This window comes from Ipomoea nil, unplaced genomic scaffold, assembly GCF_001879475.1.
Source record: "Ipomoea nil cultivar Tokyo-kokei standard unplaced genomic scaffold, Asagao_1.1 scaffold2779, whole genome shotgun sequence".
NCBI classification, from domain to species: Eukaryota; Viridiplantae; Streptophyta; class Magnoliopsida; order Solanales; family Convolvulaceae; genus Ipomoea; species Ipomoea nil.
Genome location: NW_017619207.1, coordinates 232,474 through 248,892, shown reverse-complemented (window position 1 = coordinate 248,892; position 16,419 = coordinate 232,474). Strand labels below are relative to the sequence as shown.

The 16,419-nt window shown below is 34.1% G+C and overlaps 1 pseudogene; it reads right to left on the bottom strand.

Moving 5' to 3' along the window:
* Positions 1-5,422: 5,422 nt before the first annotated feature.
* LOC109157262 lies at positions 5,423-6,116 on the bottom strand (annotated as a pseudogene).
* Positions 6,117-16,419: the final 10,303 nt, after the last annotated feature.

The following is a 16,419-nucleotide window of genomic DNA, read 5'->3' as shown; positions in this document are numbered from 1 at the left end:
TAATAAAAAGATATATCATTCTTTTAGAAAAATATACAGCTTATTTATACATGGACTTATTTATATAAATCAATAATAAAATCAATAAATATATTCTTTATATAAAAGAACATACTAACCGTACAATACATAAATAAAATAATTTTTTCTTTATTAGTATGCATACGAGAACTACATATATATTTTTAAATTTCAAAATTTCATTTCTATGCCTACATCACAATAAACTATAATCAGTACATTATACAAAACATATTTTCAGTTACCTACATAAATATTTTCGAATAATCAATTGAGTCAATTCATCCACCAAATAGTTTAATTAAATAATTATCAACCTTGACATTCATCATTTTACTAAATCTTTCTCTAGACCAATTATGCACTCAAAGGCTCCTCTTCTACCATCCAAGAACATCAGAAAATAACTTTGATGACTTCTTGACTCTTGAAGAGAATGAAAGAAATATTTTTTTTTTTAAAGGTAAATGCCGACATGAGGAAGAGTAATGATTGGGAGAGAGGGAAGATTTTTTTTTTTCTCTTGTTCTGTGTTGTTCGGCCAAGTCAAAGGAAAAGAAGGGGAGATGATCTTTTTATCTCAATCTCTAGTGATGATAGACTAAAATTGAGATTGTAACTCCTAATCACAAATTTATAATCCCCAATCCATATTATTACTCCCAATCAATATAATATATTATACATATATATACATCACGCCACACACCCATACTATAAATATATTTACATAACATACTCATTAAATATATATACTATACGTACCAAAGTTATATTTATATAATATGTTATAAAATACATTTTTATATCCAAACATATATAAAATCGTATTGTTTAAAAGTAATTATTTTATAGTTCAAAATACATACATCCTCATAACCAAATTATTATATATTATATTCTTATTTATAAGAACAAAAATAGTAGATATGAAATTTTCTAATGGCTCAATTGGAATGGCTCAATCAGAAAAGAAGTGATAATTAATAAAGGTAAGAATTTCTAATTTTAGAAAGTCTAGAAAAGTCGGGTATCACAATCTACCCCCTTAAAGAATGCTTCGTCCCCGAAGCACTCCCAAACTTATAATAAAGGTCAAGTAGGAAATTATAATCTTACAACTCTAGGCTACAGCGCCTAAGGGTGAAGTGTTAAAACCTACCCCCCTTAAAGAAAAGTTACGTCCCCGTAACTTAAAACCAACAAGTAACCAACACATCTTAGGGGTATTCCTACCCTACAACTTACGAACATAAAAAGAGCACAAATAGGAAACATGGTGAATATAGTCCTTCACATTTTATAACTTTAACAAATATTTGAATGAAATATGCAATCACATACTTGAAAGATGCACACCCTCAAGGTGCAATAGCCACAGTTCATATAAAATACTCAAGAAATCTTCAAAGCGGCACACTTGTTTAAAACTTGCAATTTCACACACTATTTCATCAAGGAAACATATTCCAGAAGAATGACTTGCTTTCACACACAAGTATTACTCAAAATACAAATAATTACAACAAAACAGATATAATGAAACTCATATCTCACCACCATTTCATAAGTCTCATCATTTGGATTTACCCTGTCACTTGGGAAATCTTAAAATCTTAATGCTTTGACCTTAGGCTTGAATACCATTTTATAAATAACTTAGTCAAACTTATTTCCATAATTTACAATTATAGATACTCATCAATCTTCGGAGCCAAACCAAAATCCACACAATTCCAATCTTTATATTAAAAACTTCTAAAAGGTATTAGGTTTACCAAACAATAGTCAAACATCCATAGTTCAATTTTAAAGACATAATTGGTCCCACAAAATTTGCCTAAAACCATTTAGCAAATTAAATACTATGATACTAATAATTTATCTTTCTCCAAGTTATCATCCATCACATTCAATCTCTGAAATATAAACACGATTATCCTTTTGACTATTACTTGAGTCAAACTTCCAACCCAATAGTTAAAATGTATCAAAGTCCAAAATCTACTATAAGCACGACTCTTAACTATATTCATGCAAGTTCCTTGCTTAGGCTATTTAGGAAGAATTTCAAAAATCATCTATTTTTCATCATCAATACTTGAGTAATTCAACCATAAAATCATCAAGGAAATTAATTTTCCAATAATCCAACTTTTACCATTAAGAATTTCAATATTCCAAATAAATAAAATCACTAAGTTCAAGTATTCCCCTCAAATCATAGATTATCACTTGAAACTTACACAAAATATTCAACAACGCATATCCTTACCTTGATTTTCAAAATTTTAATTCCTTAGTCAACTCCATTAGCTATATTCTCAAATTCCATAACTTAGGCTCTTATATCCAAAATTCCATAACCAATTCCAAATACTTTATCAAAATATAGTTCCTCAATTGAGAAGAAATCAAACCATAAATTCCAATTATTTTCTCAAAACCTAAATTCTCAAAACAACTAAATAATAAGTAATCTATTTTTAATAACACCACCATGTACAATCTTCTCCTTTTCAATGAATAAATGATCAAATCCGAAATAAGCCGCTAAACCCAAATATTTCCTTCAAATATAGAATCTCATCTCATCTCATCTCATAATAATAATAACCAAATAATATATTAATATCATCAACTTTAAATATCTTCCTCATAATTAATAGGAAATCAAATCAATACCCAACTTATTGGGTCCATCCTCCTTTGGTAGCTTTTATAGTCTGAGCACAGAATAGAAATCTGTCTTGCCTGTCGAAAGCTTGCCGGCCCGTCACCGGAAATATTAAGCTTTTAAGGTAGTGTTTTAGACACGCCACAGATCATTGTTTCCTCATCTTGTCCAAATTCAGTTCCTACAAATCACTTGCATTCTTCACCTTCATATTATTACGTAAAGTGTTGTTACGTTAGTTTTGGAGCAGTAGCAAATTATCCAACAGTTTCTGTACAATCATTAAACTCAATATATTCTTCTAGTCACAAAACTCCAGAATAAACAATTATGCACTAATTAGATCACCAACTCCAAATGTTTTTCTCAGCCAAACAATTTCCTCATGTATAGGACACCAAGATTACATAGTCCCACCACTTCCATATAAATATACCCCCACCAAAATATAGAATACTTCCAAATAATTATATTCCACCAAAATATAAAGCACTACTTCTAAACATCTGAACAAATATAAAACTTTACCTCCAAATATTCTTCTTTTCATCAAAATATATAACACCACCTGCAAGTATTAGCAATCAAAACAAAACATGCAACCATTTTACAAAGCCACACATTCTCACTGCGAATTTCTAAAATCTTAAATTCCAAGTCAATTATATTTTCTTATATCCTCAAAAATTCATAACCTAGGCTTTTAAAGTTCCATAACCTAGGCTCCGAAAGGTTCGAACTGCTCAGATACCAATTTGTAACACCCCAAAATTCAACTTCCAAAATTTTGCTTAAATAACATTACAATTCAAAGTTTACTACAAATAGAATTACTAAAAATGAATTTTCTTATAAATTGTACTTCAATTAAAGTCTCAAATAGTTCGTAATTCAAATTTTAACACTTATAGGGTGCTACCGCCACATCTAACCTATCAAGACTAGATGCAAGGCTAATCACAAAACCGTCAAATACTTCAATTACATCTATTACATTTATTCTCTTTTTCTTCTAACGCGCTCTTTCACTCCAAGCTTCATAAATCCCTGTTCACATTCTTTTCAAGAAACACATAACAAACAGTGGAGATTAGCAAAACATGCTAAGTAAGGGTTACTTTGCCTGGAAACAAAATTTAAAATAAAATAAGGTACATTAATTTCAAAAAAAAAAAAAACTTTTCTTCCAAAATCCCTTACAAAACCTTCTTCATTTCAGCAACGACCAATAACCACATCAAAATGTACCTTTAAATATTTAATTCATTTTCCACATACAAATAATCATTTTGGAAGAACATCACCACAATAATAATTAGCCACAAGGCTTATTTAAAAATCGATATGTGCTTTTAAAATATTTGATTTCTCTTTTCAAGTAAATACAAGTTTTATGGAAAATCACCAATCACATAAATGGGCTCGAAATCACATATCCGGTATCATAAATGGACATAAGATCCCATAGCCAATATAAATGGGCATAAAATCCCATAGCCAATATAAATGAGTATAAAATCCCATACCCAATATAAATGGGCATCAAATCAACATAAATGGGTATAAAATCCCATAACCAATATAAATGGGCATAAAGTCCCATAACCAATATAAATGGGTATAAAATCCCATAGCCAATATAAATGGGCATCAAATCCCAGAGCCAAAATAAATGGGTATAAAATCTCATAGCCAATATAAATGGGCATCAAATCCCATAGCCAAAATAAATGCGTATAAAATCCCATAGCCAATATAAATGGGCATAAAGTCCCATAGCCAATATAAATGGGTATAAAATCCCATAGCCAATCTAAATGGGTATACAATCCCATAGCCAATATAAATGGGCATCAAATCCCAATAGCCAAAATAAATGGGTATAAAATCCCATAGCCAATATAAATGGGTATACAATCCCATAGCCAATATAAATGCACATACATAGACTCCATAAATAATAAATATATATGTTGTTTTGTTTTTAAATATGTATACGGAAAAAGATAATAATAATAATAATAAAAAGATATATCATTCTTTTAGAAAAATATACAGCTTATTTATACATGGACTTATTTATATAAATCAATAATAAAATCAATAAATATATTCTTTATAGGGTGAATCAACGATTTGGTCCCTCACTTATTCGTGACTTGTCAATGTTGCCCCTGAATCACGTATTCATCGATTTAGTCCCTGAAAATAATTGTTTTTCGTCAAATCAGTCCCTATGGCCGTATTCTGTCAAGTCTCAGGCGAGAGCTCCGATTTGTCCTGGGCATTTTGGTCTTTTCACTCCTTCTTCTTCATTAACTCCGACAAAGCTTCGCCGGAATGAGCTCCATCTCTTCTCTACTCGTCGAGTGCATGCGTTGAGTGTCTTGAACAAGAAAGGTGGCATATTTGTGATGGATCTTTATGGAGGCTCATCATCAGAGTGTGAGCTGCGGCTGCAGAGGAAATTTCCTAATTTCACGGTATGCTTTTCTTTCATTAGAAGATTGATTTTCAGTCTCTGCTTCATGGCTATTTCACTTGAAAACAAAAAACCATGTTTTTAAAAAATGCCCAGATGGTCATTGCGTGAAATTAAGGACCGCTTGGAAGAGGCCGAATTTCGTTGTGCCCACTTTTAGATGCCACAAATGCCAGAAAGTGAAGATATCAAAAGCACATATAGATTTTCTGCAGGACAAGACATAAAATATGAAGAGGTCACTAGCTTCTAACAGCAGGATTCATGGAATGCATACATTGTAGGTGTTGCATGAAGTTATCATTGTCACTCAACATAGCAGAGAAGCTGAATACGGAGTAATTCTTTACAAGCATAAAAATATTTTTTTTCCATTCCTTAGCATGCAATTTGAAAATCTCAGCAGCTCTCTCCTTGTTCGTCCCAACCCCACAATTCGCTTGTATAACCAAACACAGCTTCGCCCCCACTCCCAGCTGCAACATCTCTTGCACCACACTGGGAGTAGCAGAGAACTTGGCGATGGAGTACAAGATCCTCAGACCTCTCTCATTCGCCACCTACGACACCCTCAGGATTTTCCTCGACACCACCGCCAGCCCCGCCGCGTGCTTCAGCAGCTCCGCCCGCCCCTCCGCGCACCGGCAAAGTTGCTCCAGTACGCTCAGACTCCACTTGCAATATCGTTTCTCGTTCGTGTCCAGCAGTAGATCGATCAGCACGGTCGCCGCCCCGGCCTCCGCCGCCTTGATCCGGTTCCTCCCTCTCTGGCAAATGTTGGCCAGTAGGTGCAGCGCGGATTTGGAGGCCTTGCGGGAGAAATTGTCTCGCAAGATTTGGAAAACATTGTTGGAAAAAGGAGGGGTTTAAGTTTGTCATGAGTTGTGATAACGAGGGGTTTAAGGTTGTGGTTTCGAGCATTGATTTGAGAAGCATCACTGCATTTCCGGCGTCGACTTGGCTTGCCAGAGGAGCCTTAGGATATGAGACTTGGTCACCGGAGGCTTTGGAGTGGGGAAGCGCTCGACGCCGTGGGAGGCGTGGAGGGTGCACTACGACTGGATGACTCGCCGGAGAGTGACGTTTGGGGTCAACAACTCATCATCGGAGGTGAAGCTGACGTTGGCGACGATGCAATGAAGAAGAAGGCGTGAAAAGACTAAAATGCCCAGGGCAAATCGGAGCTTTCGCCTGAGACTTGATGGAATACGGCCATAGGGACTGATTTGATGAAAAACAATTATTTTCGGGGACTAAATCGATGAATACGTGATTCAGGGGCAACATTGACAAATCGCGAATAAGTGAGGGACCAAATCGTTGATTCACCCTTCTTTATATAAAAGAACATACTAACCGTACAATACATAAATAAAATAATTTTTTCTTTATCAGTATGCATACGAGAACTACATACATATTTTTAAATTTCAAAATTTCATTTCTATGCATACATCACAATAAACTATAATCAGTACATTATACAAAACATATTTTCAGGTACCTACATGAATATTTTCAAATAATCAATTGAGTCAATTCATCCACCAAATAGTTTAATTAAATAATTATCAACCTTGACATTCATCATTTTAGAAAAATAATTTGGGCAAAGTAAAAGGAAGAACAACCACTTACTTGTTAACTTCTTTACTAAATCTTTCTCTAGACCAATTATGCACTCAAAGGCTCCTCTTCTACCATCCAAGAACATCAGAAAATAGCTTTGAAGACTTCTTGACTCTTGAAGAGAATGAAAGAAATATATTTTTTTTTAAAGGCAAATGCCGACATGAGGAAGAGAAATGATTGGGAGAGAGGGAAGAATTTTTTTTTTCTTGTTGTGTGTTGTTCGGCCAAGTCAAAGAATAGAAGGGGAGAAGATCTTTTTATCTCAATCTCTAGTGATGATAGACTAAAATTGAGATTGTAACTCCCAATCACAAATTTATAACCCCTAATCCATATTATTACTCCCAATCAATATAATATATTATACATATATATACATCACGCCACACACCCATACTATAAATATATTTACATAACATACTCATTAAATATATATATATATATATATATATATATATATATATATATATATATATACGTACCAAAGTTATATTTATATAATATGTTATAAAATACATTTTTATATCCAAACATATATAACATCGTATGTTTTAAAAATAATTATTTTATAGTTCAAAATACATACATCCTCATAACCAAATTATTATATATTATATTCTTATTTATAAGAACACAAAATAGTAGATATGAGATTTTCTAATGGCTCAATCAGAAAAGAAGTGATAATTAATAAAGGTAACAATTTCTAATTTTAAAAAGTCTAGAAAAGTCGGGTATCACACTATATAATGAATATCCTGAAGCCCATCGATCCAGGTTTATATTAGACACAAAGTCCGGTTGGATAACAACTTCTAGTTATTCAGTCCAACCAGACCACTTAATAAGTCTAGCAAACTTGCACCACTTAATTAAGGCCCTAATAATATATATATATATATATATATATATATATATATATATATATATATATATATATATATATATATATATATATATATATATATTAGGAAAAATCTTATATTCTCCCACTTGGTGCACGTACTAGCACAACCCTCGCCAAAGAACAAAACACATGAATCATAGTGACATGTCTTCTATTTAATCAGAGTAATATCCATTATGATCACATGTATTTTAATTCTTCAACTTAGGTCCTTTATGAACAAACCCAATGTTTATTCTCGGTACCTTAAGGGATGTTGTTCAAAATAAATTATGTGCACAACTGAAAGAAGAAACCATCCACATTGTACAAAGACTACACTGTATAATCTCTAAAACCTTAGAAGCATGCCTTAAGTAGAGATCTCTTAATGTTAGCATAACGCTAACTATATTCTATGACTTCTTAATATGTTAACATAAGTACTAACTCTAACGGCTAAGAGCTTGGGGTTGACACGTCTGTTACTCCCACTCATCAAAATAGCCAAAAAGATAGTCAAGTCACAAAAGCAATCCAATAACATAGATAATAAACTAAAGGGCTAAGTCCATAAATTTGGAATCTTAATCATACACCATAACTTTTCAAATAACTTCAATGTTCACTCTAAACGAACTGAACATAATCATAATAAGTCTTACTTATCATATTAAGTAGGAAACTAAATATGGAAAAACAATGGTAAAATCGCTAACATTTATAAACGTTTTCGGATATAATTTTGAAAACTTAACAAAATTTGAAGTCAGAAAAACATTAATGTCAAGAAAATTATTTTCTGTACTCGAATATTGTCACATAAATTTATTTGGAAATAGTTCGAGATACATATCTGAATACCATAACAATATTAATGCTATCATTAATTTATTATTAATAGCAATAAGTAACATTATAATCACTATTAACATTAATAATAACGACAAATTAAGTATGGTAATGCACCTTTAAATGTTTCCATTTTTCTAAAGAATAAAATATGTGACTAGTCCAAATTAGCGGTTAACTGTAGCTGTAGCACTAATTATCAATAATAACCATAAAAGATAATTAATGGCTAACCTTAATGATGAAAACCCTGTTGCGCTAACAACGATGACGATCCACAAGAGAAGAAAAAACTCCAGAATTCTCTCAATCTTCACTATCGATGTCAATAAACTCGATGCAGCGTCCAACGGTACGTTAAAAACTTATTGGTAGGACTTAATTACCAACATTAATAGTAATGTAAAATGAAGTGGTAATCATACCAATGTACCAAATATAGCAGATTACCATGAAATAATAATTATTATGGAAGGTAATAAATGAGATTAGCCCCTAAACTTAATAACAGTAATTAATAATGCCAATTAATAATAATTACAATAAAGGCAAAACTGTAATTAAGGGATGTCAAATATTAATATCAATTCACATAATAATTAACCATGACTATAATGATACTTAGGGAGATTGAAGTTAAGGTAATAACGAAATTACCATTATATAGACAATATACCAACTATATTGCTTTTGTCATAAAATTAAAGACTTAATATTATTATTAAGGCCCTGAAAACTATTGATAGATTAAAAAATTAATCAACTTAAACAATAGTTTATAATTTTTAATGGCCAAAATAACAATTAAATCCTTAATGTCTCAAAACATGCCAAGACAATGATTATAGCACTTAATCAACACAAATTAGGCTATTAATCACTCAAATTAGGCTCATAAACCTCAATGACCTAAGTGAATTATAACATGAACAATAAATGATCTAGTACTGAAATAGACCAAAAACTTGATATTATTACCAACGATAGCAATAATTAAAACTTAATAAACATGTTATAAGGAGCTATAATTATTATTAAAATATCGTGGGATCCATACTTTAATGACCCAAGATAGGTCCCAAATAACTTGTTCAAAATAGGTTCTAAAGTCCCAGAGACACATAAAATTAAAATGTGCTAAAAATTAAGGGGAAACCAAAACAAGCTACCTTAATAGGCCATAATGACTAAAATTGGCCTAATGATCCAAAATTGAATGATATTTAATAATGAATTTATGAATTAATAATATGTTAAATCCAACCTTAAAGCATGCTATTATGAATGTATAATTATATCAATAACATAATTATAAATATACGTAGCATCCTTGGATTTACATATTAATATATTATTAACCCATATTTTCTTAATAAATTGTAATACTTGAGACAATTTAATATGCACCTTAAAAACTAAATTTAAAAATTCAAACGATAAATTAACACTTAATATTTGTCCCAAATTGAATAATAACTTAATTAACAAATGAATTCAATTGGATGATTACTTAGAAGAAGCCCAAATAAGATGAAGATATTAAACTGAAGGAGCCCAAAACCAAAACAGGCCCAGATGTTTATATATATATATATATATATATATATATATATATATATATATATATATATATATATATATATATATATACTAGTCTTTTCTATGCGCGATGCGCAAAAACATATGCCCAATATTTATATTTTTAAAAATAACTAACAAATTTTTACTAATTAAAATCAATGTGAAATAAAATGTATTTATTATATTAATCTAATATATAATGAATATATAATGTTTTACAAATATTGTTATAATTAAAGAATATAAGAAAAGATATGGTAGATTCATGTGCATGGTAAGTAACGGAAAAGATAACGGAAGTTATAACGGTAAGGGTATTTTTGTCCAAAAAATTGTATAGTACAACTCTAAAAGCACAATGTACAAAATGCTTAGCATTAAAAATATGGACATAAATGAGGGATATAACTTTGATTGAGACTTATTTTGTTTATTTATATATATATATATATATATATATATATATATAGAGGCGGGTTCAGGTGCGGCAGTGTCTTACGATGCGGTTATTTCTTACGGTGCGGCAACACCAATAGTTCACCAAATATGCACCATCGACGTTAGGAAATACACCACACAAAACAGAGTAAACAGAGCCCTGCATCACCAAACACACACCATTAGGCGTGAGTAAAAACACCATACACTGTTCGAAACTACACCATTGGGGGTGGTGAGTTATATGGTGTGTTTTTTTGAGTCTGTGGTGTATTTTGTGATGTTTTATTACATTTCATTGGGGTGTGTTTTTATTACACTGTTGGTGCATATTGTTAACACTGTTGGTGTATTCTAGAATTTGACCGCACCGCCGCACCGTAAGACCCCAACGCATATGAGCGCTCTTCTATATATATATGAGCCCAAATGGCCAGACCTAGCGCATCGTCGACCATGGAGGACGAAGATGCAGTGGTCGCCGGCGTTGCCTGGAGAGAGGAGAAATCAACAACGACGGAACTGAGAGAACCCAGCTCCACCTCTGCCGCCCAGCCTCGACGCAACGCCAAACGGCGCCGTCGTCCGCCCGCCTCAGCCGTGTTGCGAAACCAATCCAGCCATGACCTCTGCGTCGTCGTCGCTCCATCACTGGAAAAAAACGCCAGCGTCGACAGTAACTGAAGGAAGAATGACCGGATTCGTTTTAATGTAAATTTCCGGCATTCTCCTCCGTCAACGATGAGCCGCCGGCGACGTACTCAAGACCGATCTGGTAAAAACCGGTGAAACAGTGGCAAAAAAAACAAAAAAAACTAATATCCAATTGAATTTTTTTTGTTGTTGTGTCTTAATGCGAAAAAAGACATACAATTGCAAACTATGAAGTTTTTGGATCAAGATTCAAAATTAATCATTCTGCCACTTGGTTCTTTAGCCTAGCAATAACTCAAGAGTAGGTTAAAAAAGTAGTTAATTCCAGCAATGGTCCTCCGACTATGTTGATTTTCCACAATTGGTCCTGGAGCTTTAATTTGGACAATTTAGACATTTGACTTTCAAAATCTTTTCAATGTTGGTCTTTCCGTTAGATGAAAGTTAAGTGGAAGTTAGTTTGAGGGGTAAAGTAGTAATTTCACATATTTAGAGTAAAATTCATCGCCATTCTCCCTTCCATCATTATATATGCGAAATGGCCCTAACTTCACGCTGTATATGCATGCAAGTAACGACAACGACGATGACAGTTGCAGCGAGGCATCCAATAGCAGTGGTGATGAAAATTTCGATATGTATCCCAAGATGTTGATTGATTCGCTGCCATTCTTTCTGGCGTTGCAAACAAGTTCAGTCCGCCGGAAAACCCCGACGTCGTCAACCGCTTCTCCGACATAATTAAGTCCAAGGTCCTTCCGCCCGAGATTGTCGGAATAGAACGGCTAGGGGAGATGATGTTTCGTGTTTGGTGGAAATAGTTAAGAGGTTGGCGAAGCTGAGGGATGGATTCGCGAAGTTTCCGAACCTCACACCCTCGCTGAACCGGACCAACATATCTGGCGATAGCGTTCTTAGAAGACAAATTCCGGTACTTGTTAGAAGTTTTGAGAAACCAAATTTGGTTTTGAAAATTTGTAAAGTGCAGCTCACAGTGATGTTGAAACTGACGTTGTGACACAAACGATCTGTAACGCAGTTCGGGCAAACAACCCTAATCTGCGAGGCACTTCTCAATTTGAGAACTTGCCTAAATCCATTAAAAGCTCAATATTTAAAGTACACTGTTTGGAACCTGAGATTACACAATAGAATGATCTTTCCTACCAAACTATTGAAACCTAAACACATGTACTACTTTCTAGGGGAATTTAGTATCCTATTCTCAAAGACTCTCGTACCTCACAAGATTAATGTTGAATGCTTGTCTTCTACAATAAAGGACAACCCCTATTTATAGTAGCTATTCCTAACAGATTCGTGAATAATAAAGCTATTCCTAATCAGACTAGAACTAAAAACTTCAATAACAGTTCCCTTTAGAACTAGTACGCTTCAATAACTACTCCTCTTAGGCTTGGTATTTCTTTATAGATCTGGAATTCCTTTTGCACATAACTTTGACAAAACACTTTGAGTCAACAATCTACCCCTTTGTCAAATTTTTGGCAAAAACCTTGATCTCATAGTGGCTTGATTTCCTATTCTTCTCCCCCTTAGTTGATTCTTCTCTCCCTAAACTTGATTCCTAGAGTTCTTGGAAAAGACCTTGAAACTTGTATTTGAATGTGTGAGTGAAGATAATTCTTCACTGTCTCTGTACATTTTACCAATTTGAGGTAAAGTAGATTCACACGGTCACAAAAGTAGAGGATTTGATCATTGATAAGTTCAAGTGGTTTTGGATCCTATATGGGCCCTAAGACATACCTAATCTCTTAAAGAGGCAGTAAAATACAACCCCTTATATATATATATATATATATATATATATATATATATATATATATATATATATATATATATAACCATTGGGAACATCATTTATATATATTTCAGACGTACTTATCAGCGTTGAAGATGCTGATTTCCCCGTCTTCTTTTCTTGATTTTCCGGTGATCCTTATTTCAAGATGTTTCGTCACGGCGGCGGCTGGGTTCGTGTGCTATGGAAATTCGAATGAAACTGTAGGATCTTCAACTGGGCCGGGGGCAGTAGTCTTGTGATCTTTACTACGATCCATGGCTGCGACTTTCGGGATCTTAACGTTCGACGATGGCGGCTTCATTCCTTGGATGACGTTAGCCGACGCTCTAGCTCTAACTGGAAACAGAGGAGCGTCCGATCGCGGGAGATCTTCCGACGATCTTCCGGCAATCCTCTGCACCAGGCTCTCTTCTGGGTTGTTGAGGTAGCAAGAAAATGAAGTCACCCAAAGACTCATGTCATTGGCTTCCATGGAGATTATTATAATAACCGGATAGTAACAGGTTTTGATTGGAAATCAGTCTCGTACTTGTATTCATTTATACAAACCCCTCTCGCATTTGGGTGCGCCCCAACTGTTCGACAGAATTTCGGAGTCATTGTAAGTGCAATCCAAACTTCATATTTTGTTCACATATGTCATAGCTCAACTTTATACCCCAATCTTGTATATCTGTTACAGTTTAAGGCTTCATCAATGTTTTTTTTTGGGATCAAACTTGGAGGTGTGGCAGTATACTCCTTTTGTTTTGTGGAAATCTTGTTTCTTTCCTCTAGTCTTTATTCTTTGATTGAGATCTCCCATTATATTTTCCAAAGGATGATTTTTCTTATTTTTTAAGACAGTAGAATGACTTTTATCATTTTCTTCATTTGGCTCTGTTTCTGTTCTGCAATTCTGCATATCATTAGTCAGAGGTGTTGGAACAGTTGTTTCAACAACTTTTGGACTTTTGTCATCATCAGTGGTTATTAACATCATCAATGATCACACTGTTTGATGAATAGCCTGGGGATGCTCCTTGGTCATGAAAATTTATGTGTCCCATACGTTGGTGCCATAATTGTGTCTGACTGATGGTTGTCTGTAAACCGGATAGATCACTATCCCATGTGTAGCATTTGTTTGTGGACCTTTTTCCCACCATGACACACTCATGATTCTGATTAAACACATTGCAATTGTCTCTATAGAACTCTACTTTGAGTTCATCTTCACAGAGCTGACTTATGCTGATTAGATTTGCTTTTAGGCTTTGTACTAAAAGGACTTTTGACAACTTAGGCAGCCCATGGACATTCAAGGTACCATTTGCAATAATTTGTCATTTTCCACCGTCTCCAAAAGTGACATGCCCTTCATTTTTGTACTGGATGTTCTCAAGATTTTCTGAATTTCCAGTCATATGCCTTGAACATCCGCTGTCAAAGTACCATATATCATGTTCTTCGTTTGTTTGGAGGTATACGCAACATTTTGGTCTTTTCTTACCCAGATTTTCTTACTATTATTTCTGTTCTGTGTTGGCCACACTCTGTTGTTTTGTCTGTAGTAAAGATCATTCTGTCTCTTGTAGCAGTGTGCTTTGATGTGTCCCAGTTTGTGGCAATAGTAGCACCTTATTCTTCTTCGGTGTCGGAAGTGTTGTTGCGACACTTCCTGTATCTCGGTTTGGTGATTCTCACTGGTGTCTGTGCTTGGAGTCCTGGGTCTTTCGGTAAGCTCCTTGATTTCTTGTAGTAGTTTAGCTTCTCTGTTTTTGAAGTCTAATAGTTCGTTTTGAGCTTCTTTGTATTATTTTTCTACTCGTTCTTTTTCATTTTTTAAATAATGATTATCTTCCATGAGTTCTAAATTTACCTTGATGATCTGCTCCCACTTGGCATTTAGTTGAGTGTATGCCTCTAGTAACTCTAGCATGTCATCGCTATTGTTGCTTTCATGGCTAGCGGTGAAGGCTACGAAATTTGTGTTGCTGTCATCTTCTTCACTATCTGAGTCATCGGTTGGGGTTGTTGTATATGTTTTATTTTTCCTTTTCAAGTATGTGGCACATTCTGATTGGATGTGTCCAAAACCTTTGCATTCATAGCACTGTATTCCTTCTGTATTTGAACTGTCTCTTCTTTTTGAAATAGATTGATTTTGTCCAGTTGGGAAGTCCCCTTGATTGATTGAAGCACTTTTGTTTCTAAATTTGTTGAATTGTTTGAGAACTCTGTTGAAATTCTTTGTTAGGAGAGCAATTGATTGTTCCATGGTTTCAGTATCAATTTCTGGACTTCCTTTCTGCTTTGATTGGAACGCAATTCCTTTGTCATTATTTTTCCCTTTTTGCAGTATCTCATGCTCATATGTTTGAAGATTTCCCATTAGATCACTGAGTTTGTATGTATTTAGATCTTTATTTTCTTGAATAGCGGTGACTTTCATTTGGAATCTTCCAGGTAGCGAGCGTAGTACCTTTTGACGATTCTATGTTCAGGTATGGGTTCGCCTAGGTTGAATGCATCTCCGGATATACTTAAAACTCTGGCATTGAATTGGGTGATGCTTTCTTCCTCTTCCATTTTCAGGTTTTCAAATTCGGTTTGTATCATCTGAAGCTTAGATTGTCTTACAGTTGTGTTTCCCTCATGATGATCACACAATATACTCCACGCAACTTTGGCTATGCGAGTTGATGCAATTAGTTTAAAAGTGTCTTCGCTTACTGCTCCATATATTGCATTCATAGCCTTTGAGTTGAAGTCATCATATTCAGTTTTCTCTTCTTTGCTCCAATCAATTCTAGGTTTTGCATTCCCTTTGTCATCGACTGGAGTTTTCCATTCGTTTTCTATTGCATTCCAGACGCCTTCTCCTTGTGCTAGAATGTATATCTGCATTCGTGCTTTCCAGTAGGAGAAGTTTGTGCCAAGTAGAGCCGGTGGTCTATTGTTTGAAAGACCTTCTCTTGGGAATTCCATTTGGATCCTGCTAGTAACTTGAGCAGACCCGCTCTGATACCAATTGAAAATTTGTAAAGCGCAGCTCACAGTGATGTTGAAACTGACGTTGTGACACAAACGATCTGTAACGCAGTTCGGGCAAACAACCCTAATCTGCGAGGCACTTCTCAATTTGAGAACTTGCCTAAATCCACTAAAAGCTCAATATTTAAAGTACACTGTTTGGAACCTGAGATTACACAATAGAATGATCTTTCCTACCAAACTATTAAAACCTAAACACATGTACTACTTTCTAGGGGAATTTAGTATCCTATTCTCAAAGACTCTCGTACCTCACAAGATTAATGTTGAATGCTTGTCTTCTACAAGAAAGGACAACCCCTATTTATAGTAGCTATTCCTAACAGATTCGT